This window comes from Argopecten irradians, chromosome 12 (genome assembly GCF_041381155.1).
Source record: "Argopecten irradians isolate NY chromosome 12, Ai_NY, whole genome shotgun sequence".
Classification (NCBI taxonomy): Eukaryota; Metazoa; Mollusca; class Bivalvia; order Pectinida; family Pectinidae; genus Argopecten; species Argopecten irradians.
Window position 1 is genome coordinate 32,801,531 of NC_091145.1, and position 18,161 is coordinate 32,819,691.

The following is an 18,161-nucleotide window of genomic DNA, read 5'->3' on the forward strand; positions in this document are numbered from 1 at the left end:
GCTACATGCACATTACATTTACATTTTTTTTCCTAGTATTAGCAATTACTAAATCATACATCATCAATTATTTGCTATTAAAGATAGGTGATTAAAATAACAATGTTATCCGCTTCTTATAAATAAAATCACTGTATATAAAAAAGTAGAAATCTGGCTTAGTGTAAACGTGCAGATCTTCTGATCTTTCGATTCTCACCACCGGCAGCAATTTTTTTTTAATATATCATGCAAACGTGCCTATTCAAACTATTCACAAAATCTGGCGAGTGCTACATGTACATGTAGCTATTACTACAAAATAAATAATTATATATCTGAGGATTTACATCGAATATATACACGGTCAGTATCTTACAGTAGACCAAGGACGTATCCTTGAATAGGCCTGTTAGTTTTATTTTGGTGTCGACACGGAAAGACGAGATGACTCCTGTCTCCTGGACATTAAAATAAATCATTTGAAAATTCCATGTACCGACTGCAAGGAGACGTCCTAGGCCTATCGCTACCCACAATGCACTCAATCGTGGTCTTATACATATGTTTTATGTAACTTTTCATCGATAATTTGATCCAGATATATCTGTCTTCGACAATTATATTTAGAATTATGAATATGTGGAAGGAACGTGTGTACAAGATAAAAACAACCCATCCCAACTGCTATTCCGGGACCGTGAAATGTAATATTTGTCACCTCAGCCCAAGCACAGGGGCACGCAAATTATTCATCATGTAAAATAATTGCTATATACGTCATGTCCACATGGCTGAAAATTGCGAAAATGAATTATATATTATGTAAATATCGGTTAGCTTGTAATAATAATAATAATATATAAATTAATAATTAACACATCAAACGAATAAAATAATATTTGGTCCTAACTTCAAAATTCCTTTCTCTCTTTTTGACAAACATATATATATATATGTGTACATACAATTACATTGAAATACATGTACATATAAACACATTAATGATAACTATACTTGCTAGTTGTAGTTCAATAACAAATAGACCTTCTTGGATATCAGCTACATTTATTGAGGTACGTACATACACGTGTAAAATTAGTGGCATCTATCAGAAAAATCCACATTCAACATATTTACAAAAAAATATGGTAATAATTATGTATTCATACAGTTTATGTTTACGCCTCTTTTAATTAGAAATCACCTTTGTGACAATTCTACTGAAATATTTATACTGCAATATATCGTCATTTTTAGGAATGCGGTTGAGCCAATTTGCCGACAAAAATCGTACTTTTACGTTCATAATTTGACATGTTCGAACTATCCGAAATATGATCTATTACAAAAAAAAATCGGTGTTCGAACTATCACTAGCTAAACAATTATCTCAATAACATTCACATTCCCTCAAACAATTTTCAATCTGCAGAAGTCTATATTCTGTAGAAATACTTAGGTTTTTATGGTGTGATAAGAGGGATGCGCATTACACAATACACATGTATATATACACGACCAAATTGCTTGTCAAATCATGCAAATTCAAATGCAAATGCAAGTTTTTCGGGTTACACTTTCGCTATTACAGTGTAACATTTAAAATAAAAGATATCTCAATGAATCCAAATATTACATATTGACTAAAACGTATATTTAATTTATTATATTTAGTAATTATATCAGGTGTGATATTTTAGCGACCATCTGGAATTTTACAAAAAATATCACTCTTGATGAAAAATATCTTGATTTTCTCATTGTCTAACATACCAAATATATATACAAATATATATATAGACTGTCACTGTAGAATTGGAATTTCGGGACATCAGTACAGTTTGATATATATGGTATACAACTGTATATGGTATAATTAATTAGATACAAGTTCAATATACATTGTATCTACATGTATATTGTTACATGTATCATCCTATAGAGTTAATCAGTATCCTGTGATACATTCTCTATATCGATCTGTAGCTACATAAGTGCACATGCCAACATGGTATATATATTACAAGCATTATTGTCTTGACAAAGTCTTTATAATAATGATAGTGGAATATGTGTATTACTAAATATCACATATTTGTTTTTAATTATTTTTGAAATTGTAAAAGTTTGTTAAAAAAAACTTTTTTCTAAAATATTATTTATATTTGTCTGTAAAAATACACAAAGTATTATATAGTACTGTACTGTATACATGCATGTATATTGGTATCTCTCTATTTCCCCGCTTTTGAAAAACTATAGGTAACTCAGGTAAACGAACACAGGTAAGCACAGGTAAAAATTAATATGGAACTGACTATAATTGGTTTTCCATTGTTCTCCTGTACCAACACTTTTCTTTGTTCTCTAAAAAGTGGGCAAATGGAGAACACACCAGTTGGGTTACCTGAGATTTACCTGTGATCTTGCACTGAGAACAATTCTGAGATAGACTATAACTCCCTATCAACACACCTTAATCCCAAGAAAACACCCCACCCTACCCAGAGTTGGTGTTCGGGGAAGACCCCGAATGAAAAATGTCTAATAGAATGGTTCAAATTGAAGGACAGAGCTTTCATTGTATCATTACTATTAATGTTTAAATCCCCTACTATCAGTTGACAAGCGAACCATGGCTCAAAGGTTATACAAAGAGATGTTTACTCACGTGTGGGACTTTGGCACCAACAGAGCGTAATAACGGAATCCCCCAACATTGCTAATACAATCTGTGTCTGTGAACTAACAATCCATTTCTATTGTAAATGAACCATTGCTATACTGGCTGTACACAATCAGATTAAGGTGGTTTACAAGTAGTTTATATTTCTATTTTATTGTAGCATGCACGTGCTAGATGCAATTAAACATTAAGTAGACTTTCGTTTAGGCACAAAAAGCTACTTATAAATAACACCCCAACAATTCAATTAACAATTAACTTAATGAGGCAGAGTAAATTATGTAGAACACACTAAATACTTTTTCTATGAGCAAAATACAACAAGTCACATACCATACAACTTTAGTATGTATGCAACGAGTTAATGCGAATCGGAATTTCGATTAATTCTAATGATAAAAAATGTAAATATAGAATCTTGATTAACTGTTGCTCTGAAAACTCGAATCCAATGGAACATTGATGGACGGAAAAAACTTCTAAAACTGTATAAAACACTGATACAAAGGACAATTCAGCAAAGGCTTCCTCCCTCTTAAGCTCCGCCCATTCGTGAGTATACACTGATGACATACTATGAAATCCATAGTGTTTACCTACGATACAATGTAATACAGTGTTTACCCACGATACAATGTAATACACAGTGTTTACCCACGGTACAATGTAATACAGAGAGTTTACCCACGATACAATGTTTTAAGTACATTTATAGCGTTTTGCATTCAGAGAAATATTCACGAAAGGGGACAAAAAATCGTATTTCAGTATTAACATTATAATTTACGTCGTTTTAATATCAAATTTGATACGTACCTGTCAGGTGCAAGTGATATACAAATAAACAGTACATACAATGTACAAACAGTAAATCCCATTAGGAAACACCGTCTACTCATCTTAATGTAAACAACTGTAATACAGTCAGACCTGTCTCCTCCTTTGTCTCAGATGAATACAGTCCGACCTATCACAAATAAATACGGCTCCCTTGTCTCACATAAATACAGTCCGACCTGTCTCAGATAAAGATAGCCCTTTTTGTCTCCGATAAATACAGCCGGACCAATTTCAGATATATCCAGCTTTTCTTGTCTCAGATAAACACATAAGTCTTATGGCGTATAGTATAGGTTGAGTGGTCTTAACACCATACTACATATCACGCATGCTAGTGGAAAACGGCGTGGTCATTGATTGAGATTCTATACACCACATACGTGATGGTTCATTGAACACACATACAGTGTGTACAACGGTATTTCAAAAGAATCGAATAATAGGCAAAGCATATATAAATTCTTTCCTTGGGTGGATATAATTAAATAACAACCAAACATAGAAAAGGTAACTATTAGGTTATATATAAAAGTTACATACTTCTTCTAATTGGTAATGACCAACTTCAACAAATTGAAGATAATGTCATGAGAGAGATACAATGTAGATATGGGATTTGAGTTGATTCCGGTACAGTCAGTAGATAATGATATGTTTATTTTAATATTGGGTATATACTGACAGGAGAGCAGACTTGAATTGTTCAGGAGTAGAGCAGGACGATATGATATGTGCTGGGATCTTATTCCATTCAGATATTGTCCTAGGGAAGAATGATTGTTTTCTGACCTGGGTTTTACGGTGTGCAAGTTGGAATAATTGTTGGTGAGCTTGCCTGGATTGCCTGTTTGCTGGAATGAGGTTTTTTTTTTAACTATTTTGTACATCATGATGAGCCTGGACTCTCTGCGTCTTTCAGCAAGAGGACGCCATTTAAGATCTTTCAGTATATCAGTTACACTAGATGTTCTATGTGTGTAGATGTTCTTGTTTAATACATAACGTGCAGCCAAGGATTTATAAGTGAGATATATACGTCCTTGGTGCAGCCCTACGTTGTACTATTTCATTTTTTTCTGTGTTTTCCTTGGTGTAAGGGTCCCATACTGTACAGGCACATTCTAGGGATGGACGGACTAGTGATTTGTATGCCTGGGACTTAACTGATGCTGAACCTATTTTGATGTTTCTTCGTAAGAAGCCCAGTGTGGAATTGGCTTTTGTAGTGATGTTTTTTTATGTGTGAGTCCAATTTAAGGTTTGATCGTATTGTTATGCCCAGGTACCTGGCTTGATCTACGTGTTCTAATGTGTGTCCATGAAGAATGTAATTACGTTTGATTGGAGTTTTCGCTCTGTGTACAGACAAAACGTTACACTTGCTTGGGTGGGAGGACATCTTCCATGTTTTTTCCCAAAGCGAGAGTTTGTCCAAGTCTTGCTGTAAAGTTTCAGCATCACTGTCAGACTTGACAACTAAGTAGGCAATAGTATCGTCTGCAAAACAGACGGATGGTGGAGTTTAGGCCGACAGGGATGTCGTTTATGTAGTAAAGAAATAAACTAGGTCCGAGGACCGATCCCTGGGGCACACCGGAGTGGACTTTGACATAATCAGACACCCCCCTCAACCATAACCACATAAAACACATCTTTTATCGCAATTATTTATAAGTTAGGCTAATGTTCACTAACTTGACTCGACTATGATATAAGATAGATTAGTTGTGACCTATAAGTTTACTCCTAAAATGTGGTCAGTAACGTTAGTGAGTGGTTATTACACCATACCATCAGAAAACAATATGGCTAGCCAGTGTTAATGAGGGATCTAATGACGAGACTAATTCTCCTACTGATCCTGGTGTATCAAATTACAAACTCAATCCGGATTTGACCAGTCTCTAGAATCAGACATGTAGTAGAGAAGCCAAATTTCAGTGTTGTTTTCAATATTCTATCAAGAAACTGTTGGTCAGTCTAGGGGACTACACGCTGGACCAGTCCCTGATAACGATTTAATACATAAATGTAAATCAGATAGCTGCCGATAAGCTCCGCCCCTTAGATACTGTCACTACGCACCCAAAGCTTCTTCAAATATGACAAACGCTCCCAATAAAGATACCAGTAACTGATAGAAAGTGTCATCTTTCTTTCTGCCAGACAGAATTACAATCTGATTTAGAGATTGTTTTCTTTAAATCTTGGTTACAATAGGTCTTTGGTTTTGCTAACAATGAAGAGTTCGACGTATTTTCATTAAAGGTGGCCTCAGATATTGTACAGGTCACGGACATTTGTTAAATTTTACAAGATGGCGCATGTGTCATATTGGGGGCAGTTTATAAATACTGGACATCGTCGTCAATTCATTCTCTATATTTACCTGTACAGTCTGGAATATCTTCATGTGGCTTTTACATAATAATTCTATTTCTGTTTTTCTCTTTTTCTATTCTTTCATTTTTTATACAATTTTTGAGATGATAATATGCTGGCATTTTACAAAAGTTTTCATTTCTTTATGTAAAGGTTCGCTGCTCATCTGACTTTAAATATTAAAGTCGATTTATTAGAATATCATCAAAAACTAACGATATGAAATCCATCTATCTTTGAAAATTAAAAATTTAAAAGGTATTTCAACTATTGATGAAAGCAAGGACGTACATTGTAGATGAGGTTTTTTAACATATAAATACGTTTTTATTTCTTCAATTTGTTTTTGCTATCACTTGATATTGCATTTTAATGTATAGATTATGTATACCCCGGCCTGTTCATACTGTCGCTGATGTAAACATGGGCTAAATAAAGAAAATAACACCAGCGATAATTGATCAATCTTATAATATTTATGATTGTTAATATGTTGGCATATCATCGATAACCGCTGTTACAAGTTTTTTTATTTTTTTTTATTGTATATTAAATTGTGTCTTTGCATGTGACATTTTAATAAAATAATAGCTATCTTGATATTTGGAAGAAAAACAACTCATCTAGATTAGGTATTTCTTATGGCAAACACGACAACGTAGCTTTCAACGAAAGCATGTAGATTTATACGTGTACGTGTTTGGCAATGCTTTCTTGTGGGACATGAAGGCGGTGCCCAGTCGCCGACTGAACGAGCTGTGTCTGTCTATGACAGTGTTTAGGTTTATGACCCCCTAATCTCAGAGGTATTATTATTGCCGCTTAATTAATGTACGGCCACTCGAAGGTTTCGCCGGTCTGGGGGTCCTTTATAATGTATCCATGGATATCATAAACTTATCCTTAGTCATTGATTTAATGTTATGTGTATATCAGATTATAGCGTTTTCCCCCCGCTAGTCGTTAACGTGAACTGCCACTAATTATAACGTTACATGTCTGTTTATTTGTGATGTTATATACATGTATGAGGTGATCGAGATATCATTACATCTGTATTACATCATTATTGTAGGCCTGTTAACAATAACACAACATTAATACAATCTAGTATTTAAATTCTGTTGAGAAAATTGGATCAATAACATAAAGTTTAAAGATATTTTTGTTAGGAATTTTTTTTATTTTAGGAAGAGTTTTTTTAAGTCCCAATATCCGTGTCTGTCTTATTTTTTCATGATTTCGAAGAATGTTGAAAAAAATGCTGTTGCAAATCATGCAAATACAGGACTAAATCGAAGTCAGGATGAGCGATAATGATTCGGAAACTTTTAATAAAAATCAAATATTGAACATCGCTAGGTGGGTCCCATTGATCAAACAAGTCGAAGTTAGCCGACATTATAACGTCGTTGCCGATAACGTCATAAGACTACCGTAACTATATGTAACGTCTGTCCGAACTCTCTTCCGAAGACGGGTCATGAACTTTCCGTTTGGCAATAATCGTAACATCCATGGTATCCAATTTAACATGAAGGCATGTTTACAAGTATCGATTTTCAACAATTGTTGTACCAAAGTTATAAAGAAATCATTTTTAAATTAGATATATCTCTTATAACTTAATTTCAACTACATCTACAAATACTAACAATATCGGAGTCGAATCTAACTTGACTTGTTATTTATAGATTCGTATAGTGTGGCTTTAAATATAATACTTTTAAATGATACACTTACCAATCTATTCTTATCAGTTGTTCATGATCACTGCCACATTTGTGATACCTGGTATCCTTGTTCGGTTACCTTCGAAACAAAGAATCTATTGAGTCATACAACACACCACTTACGTCAATTGGTTTTAGAGAAAGTCTTGTTGAATAATACATACAATAAACTATTTTCTACAGTGTATTAAATTTGAGAAATACATTTTGATTTAATAACTATTTTACTGGAGTACTATACGGGATGATTATGGTGTGTAATATTGACTGCTTAGTAATTTATTTCAATATATAACAACACACGATCAAGATTAAAAGGTGATTAGTAAATGATGTTTTTGAAAACTAGCCAAAGTCTTTGAAATAAATAAAATGATTTCGTGGATTTGATGATTTTGCTATATTTTACCAGGAGGAAGTGGAACAATATAAAAAGTAATCTTTGTAAAGAGGATTAAATTGCAGCTATTTAGCAATTTTACCATTGGATACACGTACCTGATATGTAGTATTGTTTTTAGTTGAACATTCCTATTTTCCCTCCAAATTTAAAAAGGGCCAGCCCTTCTTAATACACCATACTGAATCCAATCTAAAGCCACGCGGTCCAGAATTGGGGTTTACCATACCATGTGTTTACTGTATTGGTCATCGAAACCCGATCTCTTGTCTTGACTCGACGCGTTGATGTGGAAAGTTATACACCACAAACTGAATGTGTTCTCGTTTTATCTTTCTGAAACGGCATTTAATTTGGGAATAAAATGGGAATGTAAAACTAAATTGTTATAAGTTTGTACTGTAGAGTCGCAATAGTTATTAGCTAACCGTTAATACCATGTTTATTATCACCTTCAAAATAATTTGATTAAAATTAATATTGTTTTTAATATAATTTGATATATTTCATAAGGCGTGTCTTATTATGTTTCCCGCGCCGTCCTAATATCACTGCGCGTTATAGTTTAATATAACTGCGTCAGACAGCAAAACAGCGAAATGAATCTGCACTGCTAAGTAACATAGATTACGCAGGAAATCTTGCTTTTATTTGATGTTGTAACCTCAAATTAAGGCCATCGATATATATTTTCTTATGTTAGTATTGTTTTAAAAGAAATCTTATTTTTTATTTCGGAAAGATAGTGGGCCTTTAACATAGTATTAAAAAACGAAAAATATCACATAGCTTTGCCCATTTTATTAGTGATTGCCATCCATTATATCTAGGCTTAGCTATATAGGTGATTAGCACGCCGTTACGTCAAAAACATGTAAATATGTTATTGTATAGTACATATATTTTACTTTCGAGCGTTGCATGGCAAAGAATTAATCACTACGATGTGTACTAAAAGTGTTACCCTCGGGTATTGTATTTAAATTTTAAAGCTGAAACAGAGAAAATAAAAAGACAGGATTTACATACCAAACAAATATTTCTTTATGGCGAAATGATTTTGACGTTGACCAAACCTGAGTTGATTCATGTAAAATGCATCCAGGAGAAATTCGCGTTCTGTACCACGGACTTTCAATCTACTATTTGTATATCAAAGTGTATATTGTTTGAAGTAATGACTTGCGGATTTAGTAATTTGATGAAAAAGGTTCAGTTGTTTTCAACAACAACACAAACCTCCCACGTTCTTTGCGTTAAATTCAAATATGTGACCGAGTTAAGTCTTTAAATATCGATTGCTCATCAGAAAAGTCTTGGTTCTCTAAGGACGAAAACATGCATGGTATTCAAATCATTGTGAAGTAGGTTACTTTTAATTTCACCTGTACTTCAAAGTACATGTGTGTATATATAGCACTGAACGTTATAAAGTTACGACTTTTTGTGAAACTCGTTTTAGACGTAACTTATATCTACATGTATATTTATGACCTTTAGTAAAACACTAAGATTTGGAATCTGAATTTCTCGTACGATGAAGGGTGAGTACAAATCCATTTTCTGATCTCAGGACGGATATTACCCAGTGATTACAAAATAAGGTTTTTGGTTATACATTAGAAATCACCGATTTCAATGATGATTTATATTAATAATAAATAGTTATATGTTGTCGAGTAAACAATAATAATTGGTCCCTGTGTCCAATATATGTAGATTATTAAAGATACATAGATGTATCCAAGTTCTAATACAAGCTAATACATTTCTAAATCAATATTAATTAAAAACGCTAACGGAGATATTGGTTTTGATATACAGTAGTAAACAAATTTACTTGTGATTTATATCAACAATATATACTCAATAAAGAAGACAATTTGTACAAGGGGTGATACACTGCACATTTAAATGTAGATTAGGTACCAAAAGAATACAAGCATAGTCGTGTTTATGTTTTACTATATAGGTTCTACTAAGTAATCTACAGTGAACATTATATGTCACGTTACTTTAGAGTAGTCATCAGCAGAAAGAGTTAGGATTTATCGTAGACTTCATGCATCAGATAATACACTGAATGAGTTGGACGTCAGGAGTGTTGCTGATGACTTATCAGGAGGCCGTGGCTTGGATCGGCGTTGTCCAGGGGTACCTTTGTGGGCTTCCAATGTACGAACTTTGAAATCACGACGCTGGGGTTTGATAGGGGGGTCGGGATATGATGCGAGTTCACTGAACCTGGTTATCTGAGCTTTGTCCCCACTTGGGTGTCTTATAACTATCCTCCCATCATTAGTCCAAGAACCAGATATGTGACCCGACTGTTTTAGGAATTTTGCCTTTGAAAATACCTCAGCTCTTTGCTTTGTAAAGGCTTCGTTAATGACAGAAAACGAACAATAATATCCCTTGGATATTTATCAGATTTTGGACCAACCCTGTGGGAGCGGCTAATATAGTTTTTAGTCATCATGACACCTAACTGTTCATTACATGCCCCGATGATAAGTGAATCCGTATTCTCTCCATTACATTCGGGAATTCCTATAAACTTGAGACAATCACGTCTAGAATATTGCTCACGATCGTCGAGTCTACTTTCTAATGATGCGATTTGGTTCATAAGATCAGTGATACCAAGTTTCGCCATTAGGGTGTCCTTGAGAAGGTCATTGTTCATTAGTTGGGTGACCACTTCGTTAATCACTCTAGGGTCTGTTATCGAGGTGATTGTATTTATACTCTCCTAAATAGTTGGATTCATATTGAAAAGTTAAAGTTTTTTTTCGAATAAAGAACAGTCTCTACTGTAGATATACAAAAAATGTATTACGAAAGATGGCGACTACTACTAGGCTACAGGTGACCTCTGCTCATGTACAAACATGTAGTATAGAACAAACGTAGCATAACCATCTTCCAATCTTCGATGAATAAAGATGTATCAATCCATGTGTATCCTCATATAGCTATAAGTGGCGCCCAGCTTAACAAAGCACCAAAACCAAACTCCCTATATAACAAATATACTGATGTGGAATTAGAAATAAAAAAATAACAATCAATCATCCAAATGCCAGTACACAATTGTATCACATCACAAGTATGGAGCATGTACATGTATCACTGATTAATTATCCCTAAGATGTTATATTAATATTTATGCTAATTAACCACAATGCTAATGCATCAAAGGTTAAAACAACAAAAGCATTATATTTCATCAAGAGATCCTGTGCAAATTCACGAACTTCCATTTGCAATCAATTACACAAGCAATATTTCCTTATCTTTGATTTCTCCGATGTTTTTCAGATAACTAATCATTACAACATCTTTATTCTGTACCACCACATCCACTATAAACCAATCTCTGCTGTATCAAATGTAGTTTTGTCAGAGACAAGCTATGAAACCCCCAGACAGCTCAGAGAGTCACATGAGTTATGCGCCCTTGGTAAAGGCAGTAGATGGTGGCTAGCAAAGTTCAATACTCGGCTCACATGTAATATCACTTATTTTCTCCACGAGTACATCGATCACATCTGTTTAGTAGTGATAATATAGCTTAGGGCATGGTTGATTTTCATTCTTTTTCTTTTGTATTTTTTTCTTTGTATACTTGTTTTACAGCCCTAGCAATCAACTACAGACGTCTCGTATATATATTGTACTACCACCTGACGTATGTACAAGACCAAGTGACCTCGGAGCAGACTGGAGCATTTCAGCGCAGAAATGGGTGCTAAAAAATTGTAACAGGCACCCTTGCTTTACTTTTACAATAAATGTATATTAGAAAAATGTTGTCGAGTATTACAATGGTGAGACAATAATAATTGTTATTGTGAAATGGACATCAATTACCCCTAACATATACATTTGCACGCGTTACACTTTCCACTGTGCAAAGTTAGACACCACCTTACATAATTGAAATAATGAAAAATTATCCATTAAAGTTCTGATGCTCCCTGGGGGAAGGGATATTCATGGGTCGACACGGTGTCCTCCAGACCCCTGTGCTGCGCGGTTTGGGTAATTACCCTGACCGATCGGGCCCAAACTACAATGTTCTCCTTCTTTAACAGTAAAATTCCCTGGAATCAAGAACGGGGTTATTGTTACAATGGCCAAAAGCAACACCCCAATGTCCCGATACTTGTCACATCAAAGTTCATCCGGGCACTTTATATCACACTTTGTACTTCTGGAATATCAATAAGGGCGTCTGGGTCAAGGCAGGGCCACATGTGTTTCCCCAAACCGCTTTGACGTTGTGCACCAGCAATGACACAGGGGCCTGGGTCTTCTTCCTTGGTTCCTCCCTCACGGTCAGGGGCACCAGTATACAGCAGAAATGAAAAAACAAGTTGAACAACACAAATGTTAGTCCCATGAATCTGTAATATCAATACTATTAAACAATAATAACTCTCCCAATATCCCAATTACAGAAAGTTGTATTTTTCAATGCTAAGTAAGATCATAAGCACCTGACCTCATCCAATCAGGAGGTCGCCTACGGCGCTGCCCTGGTAATGGGGTTGGTAGGTCCCCATAATACCCCTCTATTTCTAGCTCCAAGGGGTTACCAGCTTCTGAATTCCACTCATCCTTTGTACCCTGGGACAGTTCTTCAGACCCCCCCCTCTCATCATCCTAAGGGAGACTGCAGTCCCCTAAGGGTTCTATGCACTCGTCATTACTAGCACCGACATCTATCCCAATACCGCTCCCTAAAACTGCGTGAGGATAACTCTATAGGGGCTCTGGGTCCCCCCATTCCTTTCATAATAGGGTTTTAAACGGCTAAAGTGTACCACCTGTTGGTTCCTGCTACCAGGCTTTACAATGACATAATTGAGATCGGACAGCTATCTCTTAATGAGGAAAGGACCCCTCCAGCCACTTATGAGTTTGGGACTTAACCCCCTTTTTCCCCTATTCGTATGTAACCACACCTGATCCCCCTCTCTCAAAGCCTCGCCATGTACCTTCCTATCGTAATAGATTTTCTGTTTATACTGTTGCTGACGAACATGGATCTGAACAGTCTCAAAAGCTCTATTACTATCTCACCTTAACCTCTCAACAAACTCATGGGGGGCCATTGGACTATGTGGAGGGGGCTCAGCCATTAGAGTTAGAGGGATATTAACCTCCCCATCTAGCATAAGTCGGATAGGGGTATACCCAGTCGTTTCCTGGACACTGGAACGATAAGCCATGGCTACCATAGGCAACCTTAAGTCCCAATCTGACTGATCTAGACTGACGTAGGAGCGAAGTATTGCTACTAGTGTTCTATTGCATGTGTTTACTAGCATCATTATCTAGAAGGAATGGTTTATCAAAATCGGGATAAGCTAGGATAGCAGCCTCACACAAGGTCTGTTTTAACCTATCAAATGACTCCTGACACTCCGCACCCTAACTAAACTTTGCATGTTTCTTAGTAAGGTCAAATAATGGGACAGCTACATGTATGTCACAGAAACCTTTCACAAACTTTCTGTAGTACGAACAGAGGCCTAAGAAACTCCTCACCTCGGTCACATTGGAAGGGACTGGCCAATTTCTCACTTTATTGACCTTCTCGGGGTCAGACTTTACGCCCCGGCACAAACCAGGAACCCGAGGTACAATTGACCGATCGCCAGGCGTAATATAGCCATGTCTCGTGCTCACAAACGCACGTGTTTCTTTTCAATGTCGGAGCAAACATCGTAGCATACACAATACAAAATACAAAGTCACGTGCGGTTTGATTGACAGCTGGCGATCCGTCAATACCTCAGTCCTAAATAGTCTACATTTCTGCGGCTTTAAGCGTAAACCTGCCTTATGTAAACATTCCAATACCTGCTGTAACCTATCTAAATGATGCTCAAAAGTACTGGAGTACACAATGATATCATCCAGGTAAACCAAACATACCTCTCTATCAAGCGCTCAAAGGATGCGGGGGCGTTACAGAGGCCAAATGGGAAATACATTAAAATGAAAAAAGCCCACATTACAGCCCGTAGTAAACGCGGTTTTCTCTTTCGTCTGCTCCGCCAACCCTAATTGCCAATAGCCTGAGGCTAAATCTAGTGTTGTGAAATACGATGACCCGTTCAATGCGTCAAAACTATCGTCTATGCGCGGCAGAGAGTACGCGTCCTTCCGAGTTACCAAGTTCAATTTTCGGTAATCAATGCAAAATCGCATGGACCCATCACGTTGAACTAACACTATGGGCGAAGCCCAGGGGCTATCCGACAGCTCTATGATCCCCTCTGATATCACATGACGAACCTGCCTATCAACCTCCTCGCGCTTATGTATCGGAAGCCTTTATCCTCTTTGTTTAATAGGAAGTGCATCACCGGTATCTACGTCATGAAGATATCTATCACAACGACCTAACTTTTTACTGGCCTTCATGAAAACCTCTCTGTTTTCCCTAAGAAATCTGGCTATAGTTTCCCGCTTATCCTCATCAACGTTTCCAATAACGGATCTTGATCAGAGTTATCCCCCTTATCCACGCCAGTCACACTAAAGGCTATCGGGTGTAACAACCCTATGACCAGAGAACCCCTCTGAATGACCACAGCTTCATCCCCAGGATTCATTATCCGAATAGGGAGCTTTTTATGAGAATCACATTGTACTAAAGTCTTAGCTAGAACAAACTCTGGATACTCAGTATCAGTTACACAGAGAGACCTGGGCTCTACAATACCCTCAGTGACCCCAGGGTAGTAACCTTCTGTAAAACACCGAAAGTTACAGTTCTATCAAAGGCATTAATATTTGCCCTGTATTTTGACAGGATGTCCACACCTAGCAAACCCCTCTTCAGAGGTCTCACCTATAAGAACAGGGTGAGGGTACGCCTCCTCACCTTTAGTAATTAATAAAGTACAACAGCCTGCTATATTTAGTCTATCACCGTTCGCAGCTAGGAAAGCACGGCCTACGTTATATACGTATCACCGTTCGCAGTGAGGAAAGCACGGCCTACGGGCTCTAAATCCGGCACATTACCGTCAAACAATCGCTCAAAGGTTTGTATATCTATGGTTGTAGTATCTAAGCCGGTTTCGACTAAAAACCGTACATCGCCTAGCGGACCAGTAATATTTGAATCAAGTCCCCCAAACCTTGCAGTTATGAACATAACCACTTGATGGGCCTCCGCGTCCTTTGGCCAAGATGGGGCCATCATCCTAGCCTTGGTTAGTTTAAAGGACAATCTCTCTGAACATGTCCCCACCCACTACATCTGAAACTGGGGACCCCCAGAAATTTGGCCGTGAACCGGATATGGATGGGGAACGGGGGCAGGAGAATTTCCTTACGTCTTAACCATTCAATGTTTACGGAGCAACTGCTTTAATTCTGCTATCCTTTTCTCTAACTTACATAACTCAGATTCTGATTCAGGCGCCGGATTATTTTCGGTTAGGCTACCCACAGGGTTATTTGCTGTTTTGACCAGGCCCTCTAATTTGTCAAAGCTCTCTTCGTCCAGAGCCATTCGTACAGCTTCCCCAAGTGTGCTTGGCTTATTCCGCCTTAATTGTTTTTGAATTTCCTTATTGTCTAACACATCAATGAAATGTATTTCTATCGTGCCCCTTGCCGAGGAATCGACATCAGGATAAGCCCTACATGTTTACCGTTGGCTATGGCCGGCCAAATCAGCAAGCGATTCACCCTTCTTTCGTGTTCGACCCCGTAACTGTGCCCAAAAAACTCCCGTGTCCCTATCTGGGTCAAATCTCTCCTTAAGGGCTGTCGTGACGGTATCATAATCCTACCCCTCATATGGAGACCTCTTTAATTTCACAGCTAGAAACTGACATGTTTGCTGTTCCGTCCAGCGAATTAATACTCCTACAAGTATCAAATGCGTGAACCAGTCGCGATAGCTACCCTGGCCATTGTACGATTCCGGTGTAACAATTGGTTTAACTAACTCAGGGCTCGCCCTCGAGGAAGCACATCAAATTTCCATGGGGTCCCCCTGAAAGAATGGCCTCCCCAGTGACACTGCCGCCCATCCTTCCCCCATGTCCAGTTGCACGACTTCCCCCATGAGCCCCTATCTCTGCAGTTAAAGTGTTTACACGGGCTTGTAAAGCCTCGATTTACTCTCACCAGTACCAATGTGAAACGCCTACACTAGTTTCGTTATTAACGTTTAACATATGTAAAGTCAATAACAACGTGGCTCAGTGGGAAGTAGTGTGTAATGGACAGTTTTGCTACTAATATTCTCATATTTCCGCTATCATAATTAACTCCTACCCATCAATTAAACACCGAGCACGTGGCGCTACACACCGAGCCGATTATCGATAGTTTAACCTCCAATTAAATATTTCACAAACACCGTTCTCCAGCGAAGATTCACAAAATATCTCCTTAACGGTTAACCCCGAAACTCAATACAGGAGGCTTTCAAACTCAAAAATATAGCAAAAATATCGACTGACAGCGAATAATACACACTTAGTAATGATAATGCTTTTCCATATAATATGATAACAGCAAATTAGGGAAAGGATTGGCGATAAATATATAAAAATTACATAGGATTCAAAAACGACCCTCACCTCTCAAGGCCCGCTAGAAAACTGAAAGTCTCTGCGCAGTCTCTAGGTCTCGTACCCAGCAAAGTCTCGCCAAAGTCTCGGTTAATATAATTTCCGGAAAATATACATGTAGCAACGAAGCGCGCCGCAGCTTCGTTACACATCATAAGACATAAAAAAGACTTTTACAGTGCATAAATCCTGTGTTGTAACTAATGTTTATTAGGCATCGTACATGCATGCTTGTCAATTTGAATGATTTTCACAGCTCTACCCATGAACCCTGATAGTTTTCAATACATGTATATTACTAAAGAAAAGATAGCATGCCGAAATTGTCGCCCACCTACGTCACATCTAACAGTTGCAGTGTACACTATCTATGACATGTACGGTACTTTAATTCATTAATTTAATTCAATTAGTCGGTTTAATTGCATGTATTTTATTGGTAATTGTAGTTATTCACATTGTAACGTTGTACATTATATTGCAATTCATACCCTTCTTTTCGTTATCAAAAAACTACATGCACCAATTGTTTTTGTAATATCTATCATCTATTCTCTGCACTAGCTAGTTTTCCCCTGACTACCGTTATGAATTATTCAGCTGTTCGCTATGCAACCAAGGTTGACAAGGTATTCCTACGTAATGAGAATGGAAATCAACCAACCGATTCTAACAAAAAAACCACAACAGCAATAATTCAACATAGGTGCGATATTAAATGTCATATTAGTAGATGTTATAAAACATTTCTTTCCCGCCTTGATTTTGATAGTTGGCTTTTAAAAATATTATTACAAACATAATCCTTAACATATTTTCATTTTTGGTCCCTGAATCCATCCTTTTTAAAACCTTTTTTTAAATGAATCTTTAGTACATCATCGATTCAAATAAAATGGTAATTTCCTAATCTTAAAGCTTCAGTTCCCATATAGAACAAAAATATACACAAATTAGGATAATGTGGGGTTTGGGTTTTTTTTGGACGTTTTTAATATAGAAATCTTGTGTTCGACTATGAAACAATAACATAATCTAAATCAATCTTAATATTTATTTAGAAAATGAATATAAAATGTCAATATTGCTAAATTGTTTATGTTCCGTGCACTTAAGGACGATTACCATAGCTACCACAGCTACAACGATACACAACAATCATACCAATTGTATAAAGGATGTAGTAAATATTTAGAGAATATTTACAGGAGCAGACGATTTTGTATTTTCTTCAGTTAAAAAAGTTACTTACTTTACACCATTCCCAACATTGAAAAGTTTGAGCTTGTAATTTTACTTCAATTAAAAATTAATGAAAAATAATTAAATGCATTTGAGCTTTAATTTTACTTCAATTAAAAATTCCGTGGCACTATATCTTATATAGAATGAAGTAATGATTGCGCAAGCACCAAAGCAAAATAAATTATTTTATGTTATTTTTTTGTGTTAATTTGGCATATATATACATGATTAAACACCAATTATTGTTCAAATGATGAATAGCATTTATGCTCTGTCGGCGATGG

At 36.6% G+C, this 18,161-nt stretch overlaps 1 protein-coding gene across 5 annotated transcripts in view; it reads right to left on the reverse strand.

Annotated features, from left to right (window-relative positions):
• LOC138304640 (NXPE family member 4-like) overlaps positions 1 to 8,263 on the reverse strand; it is a 31,767-nt gene extending 23,504 nt beyond the window's left edge. For 2 of the 5 annotated variants that reach the window (XR_011205613.1, XR_011205614.1), the window contains exon 1: positions 3,485 to 3,893. The gene's annotated coding sequence lies outside the window, so the exon portion shown is untranslated. Of the gene's footprint in view, positions 1 to 2,653; positions 2,728 to 3,484; positions 3,894 to 7,633; positions 7,703 to 8,121 lie in introns of those variants that run through there. The other 3 variants (XM_069244814.1, XM_069244815.1, XM_069244813.1) reach the window with 3 other exon arrangements.
• Positions 8,264 to 18,161: the final 9,898 nt, after the last annotated feature.